Raw genomic sequence first — 19,632 nt, 5'->3', positions numbered from 1 at the left:
TACGATGCAAATAAGTTCGCTGATACGCTTCTTACACCCACTCAGAAATTGCTATGGAAAGACAGTTGGGTAAAACGAGTTGAGGTTGCCTTGGTAACGAACCTAGACCTACCACAAGGGGACCCGCGAAGAGTTACAACGCGTGACATGCTGATGGGAACTGGCCCCTTCGCAGATCCACAGGTGCAGGCTCGACTTGACCCTCGGATTTTACAACAGTCTCAAGCGCTGGCTTTAGCTGCTTTCAAGGAGGTGCCTCAGATAGGAAAACCAACCCCGCCATATGCTAAAATTACACAGGGTCTCTCGGAACCATATTCTACCTTCCTGGATCGGCTCCGAGAAGCTATCGATAGGTCGCCCAATCTAACACCGGAGGCTAAGGCCGCTGTTGGACTGGATTTAGCGATTCAGAATGCCAACCCAGTCTGCCGTCGCATACTAGCCACCTTACCCAAAACCGCGTCATTAACGGAGATGATTGAGGCATGCAATAGAGCATCTATATTCGAGGAGACAGATAAAGCCTTGGTCCATGCTAAAGCACATGCTAATGCGTTGGCTGTGGCCCTGAAACCATTGATCAAGCAGGGCCAAAGGAGCAGGGGACCTGGAAGACCGTCCGGTCTATGTTTTGCCTGCGGAAAACCTGGGCATATGAAGAGGGACTGTCCTGCCAAGGATAGTAAACAAACCATTACAACAATGCCGAAATCCTTTGCAGGCACTTGCAACAAATGCGACAAATTTGGGCACCGCGCGTCTAAATGTCGCTCGCGTTTTAAGAAGGACGGGACGCCGCTGCCGGGAAACGGGTCGTTGAGCGCCCCTCGGAGGAGCGCGAAGACACAAGTGCCTCCCCATTCGCAACTGGCTGCTTGGAGCGCCTCACAGGAGCAACCCGAGGCAGTGCCGGAGTGGATTTGGCCACAGCAACAGATGTAACCTTAGATGATGATAAAGTGCATGTTATTCCATCCACCACTAACGGCCCGTTGGGGTATGGACTAAGTGCCCTTTTGATAGGTCGCTCGTCAACTTCTAAACAAGGTATTTTTGTTTTGCCTGGTCTCATCGATGCAGATTACACTGGGAATATCGGAATCATGGTACGAGCGCTCCATCCACCCGTAAGGGTAACCGCCAGTACACGTCTCGCCCAATTGATACCGTTTAGAGGATGCGTACCTAAAACAAACATGGTCGAGCGAGGGTCCCAAGGCTTCGGCTCTACGGGACCCCCACAAATAGCTTTTTCGATAGAAATCACCTCCCATAGACCCGTGCGAACGGTTCGGTTGGAAGGAATGGATGGACAACAGATTGTGCATGAGGCCCTATTAGATACGGGGGCCGACGTAACTATTGTACCCTCTCGGTCCTGGCCAAAATCATGGCCTCTACAGACTGTTGCGACACCTGTTGTGGGAGTCGGGGGAACTCAGTTAACTCACCTTAGTGCGCACTTTATCACCATCGTTGATTTAAAGGAGCCGAGCAGCACAGCTAAGGTCCGTCCTTATGTCATGCCGACTTCAATCTGGCTACTAGGTCGTGACTGTTTAAGCCAGTGGGCTGTTGTTCTTCAAACCTCACCTTTTGCCTAGCAGCCATTGAGGGGCGGCCGATCCTACAACTGGAATGGACAACATCCACTCCGGTGTGGGTTGCTCAATGGCCGCTAACTAAGGAGAAGCTCGCCTGGGTACAAAAACTTGTACAAGAACAATTAAATAAGGGTCATTTAGAAATTTCTGTAAGCCCCTGAAACACCCCTATATTTACTATTCCTAAAAAATCTGGACGTTGGCGCCTCTTGCATGACTTAAGGGCGATAAATGCGGTTATGAAGGATATGGGCGCCCTTCAACCTGGATTGCCGACCCCTACTATGTTGCCGGTTGGTTGGCCCCTACTTATTGTTGATCTTAAGGACTGCTTTTTTACAATTGATTTACATCCAAATGATAGGAAAAAATTTGCTTTCTCAGTGCCCTCTATTAATAAAGCCGAACCTGCCAAGCGATACCAATGGACTGTTTTACCGCAGGGCATGAAAAATTCCCCTACTATTTGCCAATTTTATGTCGCTTGGGCCCTGACGCCCCTTCGTGCGGCACACCCCGATTGGATTATCTATCATTATATGGATAATCTCCTGTTCACCAGCGCCCAGCTCCAATTGGAAACAGCCGTGACGGAAATTACTCATGCCTTGGAGGGGGCTGGCCTAGTAATAGCGCCAGAAAAAATTCAACACCAGGCCCCCTATAAGTATCTGGGCATGGAAATAACTGATTCTATCGTACGACCTCAGAAACTGACCATACATTCTGAAATCCGCAATTTACATGACGCTCAGCGTCTTGTCAGGGATCTACAATGGGTTCGCGGCTTGTGCGGAATAACCAATAAAGACCTTATGCCTTTGATTCAGCTGCTTCACGGTGGCCGAACCCCAGAGGAGCCTCGCTCTCTGGGTTCAAAGCAGCGGATGGCCTTGAAAGTCATAACGGACAAACTGGCAACGCGCTACTCTGGGCGCGTTTATCCTGATTTACCCATATTTGTAGCCATCCTGTCTAAAGATACCTCTTTAGAGGCCTTACTCTTCCAATGGCAAGAAACTCTTCCGGACCCTTTAATAGGACTTGAATGGATTTTCCCACCCTCACATTATGTTACAACGGTAACCTCGCGATTGGATGCCATCGCCCACATTATTACACAGGCCAAACAACGCCTGTTGGCAATCGCGGGCACGGATCCCCATACAATTTATCTACCTTTCAGTGATGTTGCTCTGACCCAAATGATCACAGCCCATCTGTCCATCACACTAGCCACCTTAAATTATACTGGGCGATACAGTAATCATTATCCCCCACATCGCCTTTTTGCCACTGCGATCCCTTTTGAGAAGACGCTAATGTTGCAACCGCGTCCTGTTTCGGGACTGACTGTGTTTACGGATGCCAGTGGCAAAAATCGGCGTGCGGGGCTCCTATGGCATCAAGATGATGGCTGGCAACACAAAGTTGTGCTTGCCGAGGGCTCGTTGCAGGTCCTAGAACTTCGAGCCATTATCCGGGCCTTTAAGAAGTGGCCCACCACCTCCCTCAATGTTGTTAGTGACTCCCTGTATGCAGTTGGTATTGTTCAGCGTATTGAACGCTCGCTTTTAAAACATGTCAGTAATCCGGTTTTATGGACCGCCCTGCTTCAGCTGTGGCACATATTGGATGCCAGACACTATCCCTATTTTATTATGCATATTCAAAGCCATTCTGGCTTGCAGGGGGGTCTTGCGGAAGGTAATGCCATAATAGACCAGTTAATAGGCACTGTGCATGTCCCTAACCTGTTAGCCCAGGCACGGTTATCTCATGAATTTTTTCACCAATCCGCCCGCGCTTTGGTGCGGCAATATAAGGTCCCTATTGGTGATGCCCGTGCTATTGTTGCCTCCTGTGCGGATTGTCAACACCATGTCACCCCCGTTGCCACTGGTGTCAATCCTCGGGGCCTTCAATCCCTACAAGTCTGGCAAACTGATATAACCGTTTTTTCGGAATTTGGCTCCTTAAAACATTTACATGTCACAATTGATACCTTTTCCGGCCTTTTATGGGCCACGGCATTGGCCTCTACTGGTTCGCGTGATGTCATCAAACATTGGCAGGCATGTTTTGCTGTTATGGGCGTCCCAGCCCTCGTTAAGACCAACAACGGTGCCGGGTACGTGTCCCGTCGCGCCGCCCGCTTTCTTTCACGCTGGGGCGTACAACACGTTACTGGTGTCCCCGGCAATTCCACTGGACAGGCTATCATTGAGCGTGCCCATTCATCCCTGAAGGCCCTCTTGTTAAAACAAAAGGGGGGTATACGGGGTGCAGAAGCAGATGCCATGGAAAAAACCCCACATGCACGATTGTTAAAGGCCTTATATGTTCTTAACTGGTTACACCTTAGGAAAGGGGATGAGGTGCCCCCTGCGGTTAGGCATGTATGTGGCATAATGGGGGAAGACCAACAGAACAGGCCAAAACCTTTAGTTACATGGTTTGATTATCTACAACAAACTTGGAAAAGGCCAGTTGATTTACTAACTTGGGGAAGGGGCTATGCTTGTGTTTCCACTGATACAGGCCCCAGGTGGATACCTGCCAAGTGGGTCCGGCCCTGGCTGAATAACGAAAACTCGCGAACACAAAGAGCACCCGAACCGAGCAAGCCAAACGCGCCGTCCGCATCTGACACAAACTCCGGGGACTAACGCACTCAAATTTGACAACCGACTTGGGGCGCCAGCGGAAGGTCGTCCGCTGGTGGTGCCGGAACTCTCAACAATTCTGTTTATATTTTTGTAGCTGTTTGATTATTGATATATTTGTAGCAGTGTCGTTGTAATTATGAAATCTCTAGTTAAGTTTTTTATTTTGTTTGCAGGAATTGTTTCCTGTGTTTTACCTATTGCTATATCTCAAATTAATCCCCGACAGAATATTTGGGTTACCTGGGCCAATCAGACGGGACAGGAAGCTTTCTGCCTCTCTATGGTTACGCCATCTGACCCATTCCAGACGTGTTTGGTGGGCTACCCATATTTTCGTTTGGCTGATTTTCATGGGTTTGTGCGTAATTCAACGTATTTGAATGATACCTGGGTGCAGGATGACCAACTAAATGCCACCTGCCACGCCCTATATGGTGAGCGTGGCGGAGACCCGGGTGACCAATGCCCTGGTCTTGCTTGGAATCTCTTACAGGCACACCTGCTAAATCAGTTAAACATGTCACCCCCTTTCCCCCTGCAGGAATTGGAGCTCTTGGGGTCACTACCAGGTACTACAAATAGTTCTCGTAATGTATCATTGGGATGTGTTGCATTTGGTGGGCAACAGCCTGTGCTTTATTCCCAATTCGGTTGGAATATGAGTCTCGGTCTGTTTGCAGGGATGCAAAATATGATACCACTTGTTGATTTTGTGAGGGGGAACTTTTGCCAACCTGGTGGGTCCAACGTAGGCATACAATTAAAAGAGTATGGCATCTGGAATAACGGCACGCCTAAAGCCTTGCCCGCTGGGTATTTTTTGATCTGTGGGGATCGAGCCTGGCAGGGGGTTCCTAGCTATCCCTTGGGGGAGCCTTGTTATGTGGGTAAACTCACCTTATATGCCCCATCGAAACTGCAGCTGCAGCACCGGCCAAACGATCGCATTAAACGTAGTATTCAGACGTTTACACCGGACTGCCAGGATACCATCGAGTTTTGGGATACCCCTACAAAAATATTTGCTGCCTTTCTGGCCCCTGGAGTGGCTGCTGCTAATGCTTTACGAAATTTGGAAAAATTAGCCTGTTGAAGTATTAAACAGTTTAATTTGACTTCGGAACTGATTAGCGCCCTTTTGCAGAATGTAGACAGCATACGGCATGCTGTACTGCAAAATCGGGCGGCTATTGATTTCCTTTTATTGGCACAGGGACATGGTTGTGAGGATTTTGAAGGTATGTGTTGTATGAATTTGTCGGATCATTCACATTCTGTTCATGCTTTATTGCAACGTCTTGCGGATAATATGCATAAAATCACACGAAATCATAACCCCTTATGGGAGTGGCTTAGCAGCTTTGGTTGGCCCTCGTGGCTTGTTTCGCTTCTTCACACGGGAATTATTATTGTTGGAATTGTTCTCCTTTTCCTCATTTGTGCCCCCTGTCTTATTCATTTGTTACAAGGTAGCCTGGAACGCCTTGTTGAGCGCATATTTAAAAGAAAGGGGGGAGCTGTGGGAGTGTATCATCCATATACTGACCTAATGGCTGCAGAAGTGGAAATGTATAGCAGGCCTGATGGACATCGGGTCAAGTAAGGCTGCGAACAAGGAAGCTGGAAGCCAGCCACTTTCGGCCAGGCGCCACACTGGCGGCAAGTTTCGGGGACTTGGCCGCCATCCACTAGCTAAAAAGAAGTACACAAGGTCATAAATAAGGGAGTTATGTAAGATAAAAGGCAACCAATGAAATGTAAGCTGTTCCCGTGCTGAGCATGTGAAATTGTATAATAGCCAATCAGCAATTGCGTGATCATTGTCTGTTAGGTTATTGGAAAAGTATATGAGCTGATGAAAAACATGGAATAAACGATTTAGCTTGCAATCATATTGGTTGTTGTGCTTTATCCGGCCCGCATGGGACCCGACATTTCAGTTAAAGGTAGTCTATGAAGTCTGTAGATGACAAAATCATTTGTGCCAAATTCAACTTGAGTTTGAAATTTTGTCCAAAAATGCGGATGGGTGTGAGGGGAGGAGGATGGCTATGGAGTTATGTGTATTTGCATGCAGCCATAACAGGCTAAGCTATGTGGAAGCTAATGCACCATCCTGTTGATTCCATCATTAATGTTGATCCAATCCCAGGTGCTGATAGCTGCAAACTTTTCCTGAAGCAGCAACTCCACAGAGGTAGTCACATTTTAGGGAAGGGTGTATTTTCCAGGACCACTCCCATAGCTAGCTAACTGAGTCCACTCATAGATGTGCTGTTCAGTCACTGTAAGTTTGAATACTTCAGCTGTATACACTGCAGGTTTCCCACCAGCAGCTTGGAATAACATCTCCCTTTGCCAGTGATGCACCACAAGATCTGTTATATCCTTCAAAACCTAGAATACCTGAAATGACAGAAAAAAGCTTTTGTAGCACAGCCACTGATGGCTCCCCTCCCCTAAACCCAAGTAGTACTGTGATTTTTTATTTCACTGAGATTAACCAGGCTGTGCCCAGGAGCTTCTGTGTCTGAAGCATCTATCTCACAATATATTGAAGTTCAATTGGAAAAGTAACATTGTATGTCCTTGGAATTCTTCAAGGACTGTTTCTGTGCTGCTGCATTGAGCTAACTGAGACAATTATCCTCTGCTTTGTCCTATTCCAGGCCATTCTATCTTTACAGACTGCAGCACCTCCACAGCTCGCCCACAGGGCAGCAGAAACCTGGTCAAACATATCTACCAAGAGGAAGCATTGGACCGTTCTAAGAGGAAGCATTTCTGTGATGAATTTATGGTTGAAATTCTGGACAGGGCCAACAAGCAGGTCCAGTACCAAAGACAGAAGGACTTAAGGCCAGAAGAAAGGCATGGCAAGAGGAAGGGCTCAGGCTGGCTGCACAGCTTGAGCATAGGGTTTCAGTGCAGGAGTAGGCACTTGCTTTGCTGTTCCTGGAACAGGAATGGCAGCTTAGGGAAGAGAATAGAGCTCAGCAGAAAGAGTTGTTTGAACTGATATCACTAATGGCCACAAGAGTATTGGCTCCTGCTGCATCACCCACACCACAGCCTGAGTCCCCTGTGCAGTACCCGATGATGCAGTCCAGAAACAGCCTGGAAAAACTCAATGACTCAGTGACCCACGCAATCCTCCATACTGATCCCTCCCCTGTGGCTGTCTCCATGCCCCTCCTCCAGCGCCAACTGTGCAGCAAACGGGGAAAGAAGGGAAAGAAGAATGGGGACCAATGGGACATGCAAAGGTAGGAGGTTTCTGTCTTGTACATGGTTTCACTTTGTGCACTTGTTTGTACAATTTTCTTTTTAAGGTTCTCTTGTTACTGGTGTTTTGGTGTAGCCCGCTTGATAATGGGTTAATGTTGTTCATTTCTAATTTATTTTATAAATAAAGCTTTTTATTTTATCAAGAAAGTGTATTACTATCACTGCATCACATCACACAACATGTATTTAAAACAATAAAAGTAAACACATGCTCAGGGACAATTAGCAATTAGTATGCAAATACTATTCCTCAATACAGTTATCTACATCAATCCATACTTCAATCACTTCCTTACCATATATCTATCCATCCATCCATACTGTTAATCTACTCCCACTCTTCCATTTGATAAGTGGTCATATCATTCTTAAGTACACTGCATGGCAATCAATCCCCCACAAATCATCAAGCACTGAACACCCCCCCCCCCAGTCAGTCAGTGAGCCCCATATCCTCCCCACCACAAGCACATTCATAAAAGTGCTATTCCCTCTCTTCCACTGGTCCATGCAAGTCCATAATGTGGGAGCACAAAGCATCCCTGACTTCTGTTGCCTAAGTGCATCCAGCTATAGCTCTTCTTTGTGGCTGAATGTAATGGTTCAGCAGCCCATTGCTGTCATAGGTCCTTTCAGGGGGAAATGGCTCACCTCTGGCTTCACAAAGATTGTGGAGAGTACAATGGAGAGTACAGTAATGCAGAAAACACTGATGACACTGAAATACAAACACGTCTCTAGACATCTTCAATGGGATTTCAGTCTGCCAAAAGCACATTCAACAACCATTCTACATCTGTTGAGTGTGTAATTAAACAGTCTTTTGCCAGGATCACTGAAATCAGAGTACGGTTTCATAAGCCAAGACAAAAATGGGTATATGGAATCCTCAAGAATAATGATGGGGACAGTTCCTGCACTCAGAGGATTGTTGTGTGAAAGAGGTCGCCAATGCAAAAAGTTTGAGAACCACTGTCTTAAACAGTCTGACGCTGTTACAAATTTGCCAGGTTTCAGAGTGGCTGCTCAAACCATATGCTTTCCCTGCACTTTTCCAGCAGGAAGGCTGCAAATGAAAGTCAGCACCAGAGACAGAAGCTGCATTTTCTATCTTTGCTATTATTTTCTCTTCCCTTTTGCGTGTTTTGTCTCTTCTCTTTTCTCCCAAAAAGAATAATTAACAACATCTAAAAAGACTTTCAAAGACATGTTTCTCCCTGTAAAAGACTATACAGCTAAAGAAAAAGGATTAAGGAACTTGTTAAAAGATGTGTTAAATACTTTAAGTTTAAAAAACTTTAACTCTTTGTTTGTTTAAATGTCTTTAATACAAGGTTAAAGAGCTTTGTAATGGTGATTGCTACAATGGGAGTAAACCAGCAGTAATTTGACATGAAATCCCAAACCACACTTTATTGTTAAATGCTGTAATAGTAAACAAGGTTTTCATTAACATCTGATCTGTTGATGGGTGCAAGGTACTGCCTTATCAGCACAGACATCCTGCAAAGATCTTCACCCCCACTTAACCTCATTTAACTCATATATCACAAGTGCAATTCTATGCATATACTCAGTCTTTCCAGGACAAAGTTGCCTAATATAAGTTTATTTGACAGCTGATGCTGCCTTCCCCTTTGACATAAGAAAACATTTTATTTAGTTGAGAAAACAAAATAATAGAGGCCAAAGTCACTCACTCCTCCTCTCTATATGCACACATAACCCTGATACAATACAGGGTTTTATCATGGGCTACGATGGCGAAAATGTTTGAGAGAGCCCTTTAAAAACATTAGAAATATAGCTCTGTTCCAAACCCACTTTAAAAATGTTTAGACAGTGAAGAAGGGCATTTTGAGGGGGTAGGAAGGGAGGGAAGAGATGGAATCCTGCACAGGAATACAGAACTCTTCTGTTGAGTCACCAAAAGGTAAGTTCAAATGCTAGAATCCTGAATAAAGATGCAGAGCACTTCAGACTGGGAAATAAGGCTCAGTTTTTAACAGTGTATATTTCTAGCCTTCATGACTGCAGAGAGAAACTTTAAAATGTGAAGCAAGTGCACACTGATCGCTCAGAAACCAGAAGGCAAATAAAAAGAACCCAACATTTATTCTTTTGTAAAAATCTCATGATTTTTTGGAGTCTGACTTATGATTTTTCAAGGACTGAGGTTGTTAATACTGCCATGCCCAGTCCCTAACTTCCCTGAGGAGACAAGAGAGAATTCTTTATGAGCTTCTTTCTTCCCATCCCAGCTGGAACCAGGGTGCAGCTGTGTGTGCAAAAGGAGCTTCTGCTCTGCTGCAGCTTCCTGTGTTGTCACCCCTTTGTGATGCTGGCAGACCAGGTGCCAGCTCATGTCTAAGCCTCTAGGCTTCACGGAACACTGACATATGCATAGTTAGAAACCCTTCCGTCTCACCTGTGTGTTAGTATTGTTAAAAGAGATATTAGAGTTATAAGAATGTGTTTAGACTTTATGAAATGCATGTAGGATGCTGCATGTTTTAATTTTACTTACATCTGTATCCCATGTTATATGTTCGCTCTGTAACTATAAAATTGTTTGCTAAAACTGTAAACCCCAAAGTCAGGGGAGAAACATTAGGAAGTATGAAATACTAGTTTACCACAAGAAGGTGTCATCTCCTCCCCAACAAAAGAAGGCCTCTAGACATCAGCCATTGTGGAACATCAGTGAACAAAAGACTTTGTTGATTGTTCCCCCCATGAAGTGAAGACTTCCACAAACCCTCGTCCTATCATCTTGAGCTCTGGCAATAGAGGATAAAAATCCCTGTCAAGAAAAATCATCATCAATTATGCTGCTTGGAATTTGGAGAGGGCAAAATTTCTATGCATAAGGAATCCCCAAGGTGTTTGGCTTGGGTGTGACCTAAAGAACATACAGCGCTTGCATATTAAAGCAGCTACTCTTACCTTTTGGAACCTAAGACTGTATCTCATTTGTGTGTGTATGTTTACCTGCTTTAACTTTGTAAATAACTCTCATTTATTTTTCTTAGTTAATAAATCTTTAGTTATTATTATAGTTTTGGCTACGACTGTCTTTAGTTTGAGATCTAAGGTACAATTGACCTAGGGTAAGTGACTAGTCCTTTGGGACTGGGAGTAACCTGAATATTGTTGTGATTTTTGGAGTAAGGGACCATCTACCACAAAAGCAGACGTACCTGGGTGGCAAGATAGATCAGAGTGCCCAACGGCACTGCCTGTGACTCGGTGTTAAGGTTGTTATAGTGCTTTAGGAGTTCACACTTGTTACTTGATTAGTGAAATCTCATTAAAAATCATACAACCAGTTAGGGGTTTGTGCCCTGTTCCTTTGCATTCTGCCCTCAGTACCCATGCTCTTGAGTTACTCTAGTCAGCTTGACACCTTTTATCTTGGGGTATCCTGCAGCTGCAGGTTTTATAGCTACTCTGATCTGATCCTGTATGCCTCAGTCTTTTTGGAAGAGAGGATCTCCGGCAGTGTGAAATGGAACTTCACAAGTTTGCTTCTGTAGCTGGAGTCATGTGGCATGGCACAAGCTGAAGGACTAGAAAAAGGCCAGCCAGCTGAGCTCCAGATGAGAGTACAGTGCCCATCTACACAGCCACAATACACAAATAAATCTACTATGCTGGCATAGTTGGTAAGTGTTATTTACTATTATTCACTGAAATCAGCCAGGAGACTGGATTTTGTTTCTTGGGCATTTTCTGGTGCACTGCAAGGTATGCAACCACTATTTCTTTTAAACTGTTTTTTTTTTTTTTTTTTTAAATACAAGAGATTTTGGTGTACCACTTCCAAACAAGTTTAGGCCTTACCCGTGGTACATATACCGCAGTTTGGGAACATCTGGTTTAGAACAACAAGATGCATAATACAGCTAAATAAATATACTTTTAAAACTAACATTACCTATACAGTATTATATCAAGTTGTTTTACTGCTCTGAGCAATCTTATTGTCCTGCTGTTAAAGACAAGAAGTATACTAAAGCAAGATAACATGGCAATAGCCTACATTTTCCATTTACCCTTAGGGGCTACTTAACCTCTTGTTTTACTTTTTCCAGACCAAATCAATGGTAAGGATGACCAAGTGATGATACATATGTCATAACTGTACTAAAGGTCAATGAGATTTAAACATATTAGGCTGTACTCATAAATATTTGACTAATACAAGCATATTTTTATCATCTCTAAACCCTAAGATTGGTGCCTTGGTGGGCAGCACATTGTCAGAATGAATGTGTAAAATATGCAGATCCATGTACTGACACCTGAGTTGAATTTCTCCAAATATGTGCTTGAATGCAGATGTCAAATATCAAGCTGTAGTAATAATTCTTCATTTGACTATACATTATAGTATACAGGTAACTGAAGAAATCAATGTGATCTGTACACAATACATTGAAGTAAATTTTACAAGGTGCCTGGTTCTAACCTCACTTACACAACTTTGACTCAAATGGAGGTTTTTTTTATTTACATTGGGTTAAGTAAGAGCAGAATCAGGCCCTACATATCTTATTACTAACACAGGGGCAGTTCGGTTGGAGTTGATGGGACAGACAGGATAGAAACTAGTTTCCTTATAACTGGGTAAGAAAGTTGTTTTAGAACAGTCATTTATGCTGATGAACCTTACACTGCCATTTTGATGTCCTATATGCTGTTGCTCTTGGTGCTACTGAACAAACTTGAGCAATGATGTGAGTAACATTCTGAAACTTTCCTTGAGGATTACAGAAAAATCATTTTCAGTCCACAAAGATGATTTTTTTCCATGTAACTAAAATGAAAATTGACTTGATATGGAACATAAAGTCATTAATGGCTAGTGCCCTAGGGAATTACATACTTTTATAAACCTTCATTTATTTAGTCTCTCCAATAATCCACCTGTTCAGTTTTCATTTATTTTCGTTGTTGGATTGAAAAAAAAGTAGATCAGAACAACTAGCCATATAATTCTGGTGAGACTATCAATACAGAAAACAACATTTATTTCTCTTTTTTTAAATGTAGACTTTAAAAAGCAAATTCCAATATCTAATATTTTTTCAGGCTGTTAGATTAGGCTGATTTTTTTTTTCAATTGGTATTGCTTGAGTTAGATATAAAAACAGGTCCCAGAGGAGGTTGACAAATGGATTAAAGTGGAACATAAATTTCTTATGTCACCCAGTCCCTTAAACCTTGATGTCAGTAACATGCCTAATCATTCCATTATTATAAATGTCAAATATGCTTTACATGTGTTAAAAAAGACTGCAAGAGTGGGTATGAGAAGAAAATGAAGATCCACAAAAAACTGTTTGTATTATTATTCAGATAAACTGACAAGATTTTGCATCCACACTACATATCTGTTAATATTTAATTTCATTTATTTATTTACTTATGTACATTCTGAATAATAAAAGATGAATCTCCCACTCTTTCAGTGTGACTTCCTAATCATTTGGTTATGCCTCCTCACATTGCCCTGTATATACTTTGCTTTTTCACTTTGCTTCCCTCATAACATAGCAAATATCCTTTAACTATCCAATGTTAATATGATTTTTGAGCAATGTTATTCAGGAATATTTCAACTCTTCAACAATGAAAAACTGGATGTGTGATTACAGGATGGGGAATTTTTATACAAATGCATAATCCATTAATTTGTTTTGAAAGGAAACCTTATCACTCAAAAAACTTATTGGGTGAAATTATAGCCTCATATAAATCAATGGGAATTTTGCCACTGACTTCACTGAGGCCATGATTTCACCCACTGCCTGGGACTACAGGAAAAAAGTTTGGAAATGTGTATATAGGATCAGAAATGATGCAAAATCTCTGGGAGAAATTATTGCCTAAATTTTTTAATTAATTCATTAATTTGAGGTAACTAATCTGAGACACCAACCGCTTAATTTTCAGAAACTCCAATTTAAGTCAAATGACACTTCCAGTGACCAACAGATATGACAATCAAGCCTTAGTTGTTTCTAGTAGGTGCCAAAAAGTGAGGCACCTAAAATGAATGGGCACATCCAAAAGTTTAGACCTATGTTTATGTGTTAGTAGGAACACTGATTGAAGTCAATGGGTCAGTACTAAAGTATTGGGCTATAATCTTATTTATAACATAAAGTGTTCAAATTATTATTTGTGCCCGTTTAAGTGATTTTGCTAAAAAGCAATACAGCAGAAAATATTCAACTTAAATAAGGATTATAAAGTATTTATATTTCCACTTTAAATATTTCTTTGTTACCAGAGCCAGGCATAAAATCCAGTTCTCCGGGGCAGCATTCAACTACCTTAAACATGAAACCATCCTTTTTCTCCCTACAGTTTCCTGCCTCATTCGCCGTACACCTTCAAACTTCTGCAACAAATGTGATAGGGGTCTGCAGAAAACAGCCTCATTCACTACACAACCCCAATGTATTTCCTATGCAGGGATCCTTCATAAAAAATAGTATGTGATCATGTAAGTAAAGAGTTTATCATAAATATATACACTCAGAGGCCCAAATTAACACTGTGCAGACAGCCCTTAAATTCTGGTATTTTCTAACATTTTAGTTCTCAATTTTGCAAGTGTAAAGATATTTTAATGTAAAGGTTTTGCATACAACTGCTTGAGTGTTTAAAAAGGAAACTGAAAAAAACCAAAACAAATTCCATCACATGGAACCAAACTGATCCCTGATCCACATCATAGACCTGTGCCTGATCCGAACTGAACTGTAGATCCACAGCATCACAGACCTGTGCCACTTGAACTAACTGAATAACTGGCTTAAGTAGTAGCACAGCAGCCACTAAAGAGAGATAGGACATACACTTTCCAGAAGTATTTGCTGATCACAGAGGTATGTTGAGACTCAGAAATTCCAGGTTCTATAAGTGCTCTCTTCAGGTCACAGACTCTTCTGCCTCTTAACACTCCTCTGACCTGTCCTCTTCAATCCCTGTCCTTTCTGCATTTGCTCCCGCTCCCCACAGCCTGAACTCCCCAATTTTCCCACCCATCTCCTTTCCTGCTCTTTACACCACAGCATTCAAATCAGGCTTCTTTCTCCTTTTCTATTCTGTCTGTGTGGCAGCCAAGAGAGTATTGCCAGTACAGGAAAAAACAGTCTCCCTGTTTTCAGTTCTAGTGCCTCAGTAGCCCTCTGGAGTAGGAAGGAGCAATTGCATGAAAAGGTTTACTCAGCCACAGACTAGAGCATGCTCAGTGATCCCTAGGTGGGTCAGACGTGCTCAGTGCGGTTGACATAGAGCACTGTGAAAGTGAAGCACGTTGATTACAGACAGGATGTTCAGAGAATTTTGTTGCCAACCTCTAACAAACCTCTACCGAGCAAATGCAAATGAAAATATTCAGTGGTTTATAATTTGTCCATGTCAGTGTGCATTTTCATTGGGGCAGCAGAAGGCAACACTCACTCCAGAGCTACCCTCATGCCAAATTTCAAGTCCATATTCCAAAGAATCAGTGTGCTAGAACGTCTCAACAAGGCTGTAACATTTTTTTAAACAAGGCCAAAACAATTATTTTCCCCCCGATGACATTGTTCTCAGAAATAGCAGAAATATTTAAATTTCATTTTCCAAAAAATTTAGCCTGAAGCAGACACCCAAAATGGAAAATTTCAGCCTGAACAGTTAAAATTTGGCAAAATCTATAATTAACTAACAGGGTCTTAGAATGGAAAGTATTAGGGAAGAAAGTAAAACTGCCATCAGTAATCATAACAGAAATAACAGCTATGAAAATATGTACATGGTAGTCTCCATCCAAAACCTTGTTGTCAAGAACACACATTCTAAAGTAAAAAACCCACAACAGCTGTCATAAGCTAGTACCCTTGTTGGAATTAGACAAAATGGCTCATGTCAATGTCTCAGGGTCTGATCCATACATGCAACTAAAGAGCAGGGAGGGAAGTCACAAAGATGCCCATTGACTCCTGTGATCCTAGGGCCACTCTGCCAGATAGATCTTCAAGCTACCAACAACCCCCAGGGCCATTATGGCAGTAGAGAAAGCCTTGGCCTGTTCCAGCTACAAAGAGGCAAAATGGCATAGCTGTCACTACTGGAGCTCTACACCATCTACATAGAGGAAATCCCGCAGGGACCAAACCCAATAGATTTAGAGCAGCTTCAGGTAAAGCAGCCGTGGTGCAGTTCACGGCCAATAACTCTCTCTTATGTACAGTACAGTAGAGTAGAAAGAACAGAGATCAGTCAACATGTGACAAAGCAGATTTTAAATAATTAATTTTTCAAAATTCTTATACTGTTGTATACTTGTTACATAAAATACAGGTACACACACATCTGTAATAAGAACTTGATCCAAAACTCACTGAAGTCACTGGGAGACTGTCCTCTGATTTCAATGTGCTTTGGATCAGGCCCTATATGCATAAATAATGTTTTAAATATGTTGCATAAATGCATACGTAATATTAAAATAATGTATTTTGAAAGCAAAAAACAGATATTTAAGGGATGTAGACATAATGGATATGTTAATTTGTGTCAATGGTTTCTGCTAGTATGAATAACTATCTTGAAGATTTAGATGATAAAAAACAATGAATGCCTCTCTGAGTTGACATTCTGCTACATATAACTGTTCCATCCTTCTCATTGTTGTGATATCGAGCAATCACCAGAATTCTTTTAAGAAAAAAATAATAGAAATGTACAGTGAACTAACTGTGAGAACTGGCAAAACAGTCAATATTTAACAGTGATGTATGGCTCAGTTATGATTTTATTTTTAACTTATTTTATCTCCTATTCTCCCTTTTTTAAAAAAACACAACACCACAAATTGAATATATCATAGTGGTTTGCTACACAATATGATTACTTTCACTAAGATCATTAGAACATATGGATGTTAATGAAATGATAAATTGAGGGCGCTTCTTGTTTACAAGGTAATAACTATATCCTGTGGAGGTGTTTATTAATCCAGTTACAGATATAGTTATTCCTAAATTAACTGAAAGCATGCTCTAGTTTTCTATGGTACTGAAGTGTCTAATAAGATTAAATATATTCGGACATGGGCCAAAAAAAATGACTTTTCTTTTTATTGACCAGCAACAAAAGCTGAAATAGTTTGAAGCAACATATATGAACAGATGGGTGTAAAAAAGAGGATGAGATAACCATGCCTGATGTAGGCATTAGGGAATACTAGTAGCCACCTTACTGTGATAGTTGTAAGTGAATTTCTATTTTAAGTCTTATTTTGTCGCCCACTCTAAAATCTATAAAGGAAGGACTATCTAACTCAGTTGATAATCTGTTCTGTGATCAAAGCAGAATTTTTCTACCTAATTTGAAGCAAATTGGACAAAGGGTAGTTAATTACAACCTAAAAATACAGGTGTTCACCTGAATTAGAAAAGATGTCTACCTTTTCAAGTCATTTTGAGGCAAAAACCACAGAAAGAATGAGACATATAAAACTCACTTACATTAAGATATAACTGATCTAGTGCACAAGAACAAACTTACTTGATTAAACTTTAATTTTAAAAGCGACTGAGATTTCAAATAGTGCCATGTCAGCTCCAAGGACTTAAAACTAGGTGGCAAAATGACTGTTGAAGGTTTATCAATGAAAAAAGTTTTTTTCCTTCCAAAATTGAAGTTACTCAAACAAGTTTTTTGGCCTCTGAAGAGCATCATCCAACTTGAAAGACCATGCTGTAGCCAGAGATTTTTGCTTTAGCTGTCTAAACGGCCAAAAAGAATGGTGAAGTAGAGGTTTACAGAAAAACCTCAAAAGGGATTTAATTCTGAGATTGAATATTTGGGTAATTAAAAAGAGGGGTGTCAGTATCAAAACATTTTGTAATATTTTAAGTTGTGATTAGTTTTAAGAATAGGATTTTAAAATAAAGATTAGTAATAAGAAAAATCCAGGAAGTGACCGTTAAGAATGACAGCTGGAAGGGGGATTCCAGTCTCCTAATGTCACCCCTCCCCTACCAGAGTGACCTTTAGATGAACTCCCTCCCTCCTAACCACTCCCTCTCCACTCCTAACTCCTCCCTTCTTGATCACTCCTAGCCCCGCCCCTCCCCTCTCCACTTTGACATTCTCACTCGTAACGTATACCCTCCCCTACCTGAAACTACCATATAGATATAGCCATCTGTCAGCAGGCAGTTTGTAGAGAGCTGAACTCACCAAGTGAAGGAACAGAACTTGCGGTAACGAAAGGAGCTCCATGGCGGAAGAAAGACCGTCGCGACGTCTTGAAAACATCTAAGCAGGGGTGAGCATCTCTGAAGAAAAGGTGCACCTAAGGCTTTAGACAACCGGGCTAACTGAGTCCCCGCTCTGTGTCTAAGCCAAGGTAATCCTTCCATTAGGAAGCTGCACAGGCACCTCTGAGCTTACAGACAACCAGGCTAACTGAGTCCCCGCTCTGTGTCTGAGTCTAAGGGGATCCTTGCATTGGAGAGCTGCACAGGTGCCTCTGAGCTCAAAGATAACTGGGCTAAATGAGTCCCCTCTCTTTGTCTGAGTCTAAGGTGATCCTGCACAGGTGCCTCTGGGCTTTAGGCAAATGGACTAACTGAGTCCCCATTCTGTGTCTGAGCCTGAGGTAACTCTCTTAGCAGTCTTTGGACAGAACAGAAGTACCTTCCCTGACGAACAGAGGGGTGTTTTAAAGGTTGTGTAAGTAAAGGTCACCTGAGACTGAATGTCAATAAAGTTGGATGCCTGGGTCTGAGTGAGATTCTTCCTCTCTACCCATCCAGCAACTGCCTAGCTAATGCTTCCTGGATGATAGATGTTTAAGTATAGATGTTTATGGTTTATATAGCGCGTTAAGTATATTATTGTTAGGTTAATAGTGTCAAGTATTATAGTGTTATATAGTGTTAAGAATATAAATGTATTATTGTTACAGTGTTTATTTGTATCTCTACTTCCCTTTTAATGTAACCACTCACTTCTAAATAAATATTGTATTTGTTTTTGAAGTATCACAGCTTATGTATTCTATCTTGATCAAAGGGCTGTATCCGTGTCCTTTCAAGGGAAAATTGTCTCCCTGGAAATTCCAATACAGCGAACTACCACACCAGCAGTTTCTAGGGATAACACCATACTCTAAATTCTCCCGGTAATAACAAATTGGCTTCCCTAAAATCTTCTGGTAATAATGCTCTCCGAGAAACAGAAGGTTGAAGGTTCATACAGCCTGAAAGTGTGTTTGGGAGGGCCACAAAGAGTGCCTGAAGCCTATGTGAGGGAGGGGTCATAACAGGCCTCATAATGGTCACCTGGGAGCTGATGCAAATGAGTAGGACTTTGCCAGGATATATGAATTTCCTAAGGTTTTCAGAAATGGGGCTCTTTTCCTGCAGACCTCACTCGATCCATAGAAGTGGTGAAATGCCCCCATATGTGCTGTCCTGCTCCCCTCTTTTGATCCCTTTGTTGTTCTCATTACTCCAACGCTGCAGATTTCCTAAAATCCTTCCGAAAGAGATTTCCTCTACTACATAACTCCTAATGTCCACACGATGGGCTCCCCAGCCCAGTACTTTAGGACTGAAAGGGATTCTGTTCCAACAGACACTTAGGAAGTCACAAAAAAGGGAAGAAATCCCTTTCCTCAGCCTATTCCCATAAAAATAAAAAAATAAAAATTCTCTTTAGTCCCATGATGTCAGGACTATTAAAAAAAATATTTCCTAGACAAAAACCTGTACTTAGTTGGAATCAAGGCTACATGTACACCATTCTGGTTTAAGTCTGTATGACCTTATAGGAAGGTGAGTTTTACCCTACAATGGTAATACTGTTTTTTAAGAAAGGGAAAGTCACCTGTTCCCAACTTTCAAGACAGACACAAATATATGACACTGAAACCTGTACTCATGTTATATTTTATATTCTAAAGAAAGCTATATTTGTATGTTGTTATGACACATCTGAAAGGTGTGAAATCTGTGGCTTTTTTCTTCTTTACTCACCTGCATATGTGAGGTATT

At 41.8% G+C, this 19,632-nt stretch overlaps 1 long non-coding RNA gene across 2 annotated transcripts in view; it reads right to left on the bottom strand.

Moving 5' to 3' along the window:
- LOC137159710 (uncharacterized) overlaps positions 1-19,632 on the bottom strand; it is a 98,627-nt gene that overhangs the window by 71,594 nt on the left and 7,401 nt on the right. Inside the window, exon 3 of one of the 2 annotated variants that reach the window (XR_010921709.1) lies at positions 6,249-6,682. The exons of the other annotated variant lie outside the window; for it this stretch is intronic. This is a non-coding gene — a long non-coding RNA (uncharacterized lncRNA). Of the gene's footprint in view, positions 1-6,248; positions 6,683-19,632 lie in introns of those variants that run through there. 2 annotated transcript variants of the gene reach the window in all.

Source organism: Emydura macquarii, unplaced genomic scaffold, assembly GCF_026122565.2.
Source record: "Emydura macquarii macquarii isolate MOO-44397 ecotype Brisbane River unplaced genomic scaffold, CSIRO-AGI_Emac_v2 contig_1876, whole genome shotgun sequence".
NCBI classification, from domain to species: domain Eukaryota; kingdom Metazoa; phylum Chordata; order Testudines; family Chelidae; genus Emydura; species Emydura macquarii.
The sequence above is the reverse complement of the archived record's forward strand: the minus strand, read 5'-3'. Positions and strand labels throughout refer to the sequence as shown.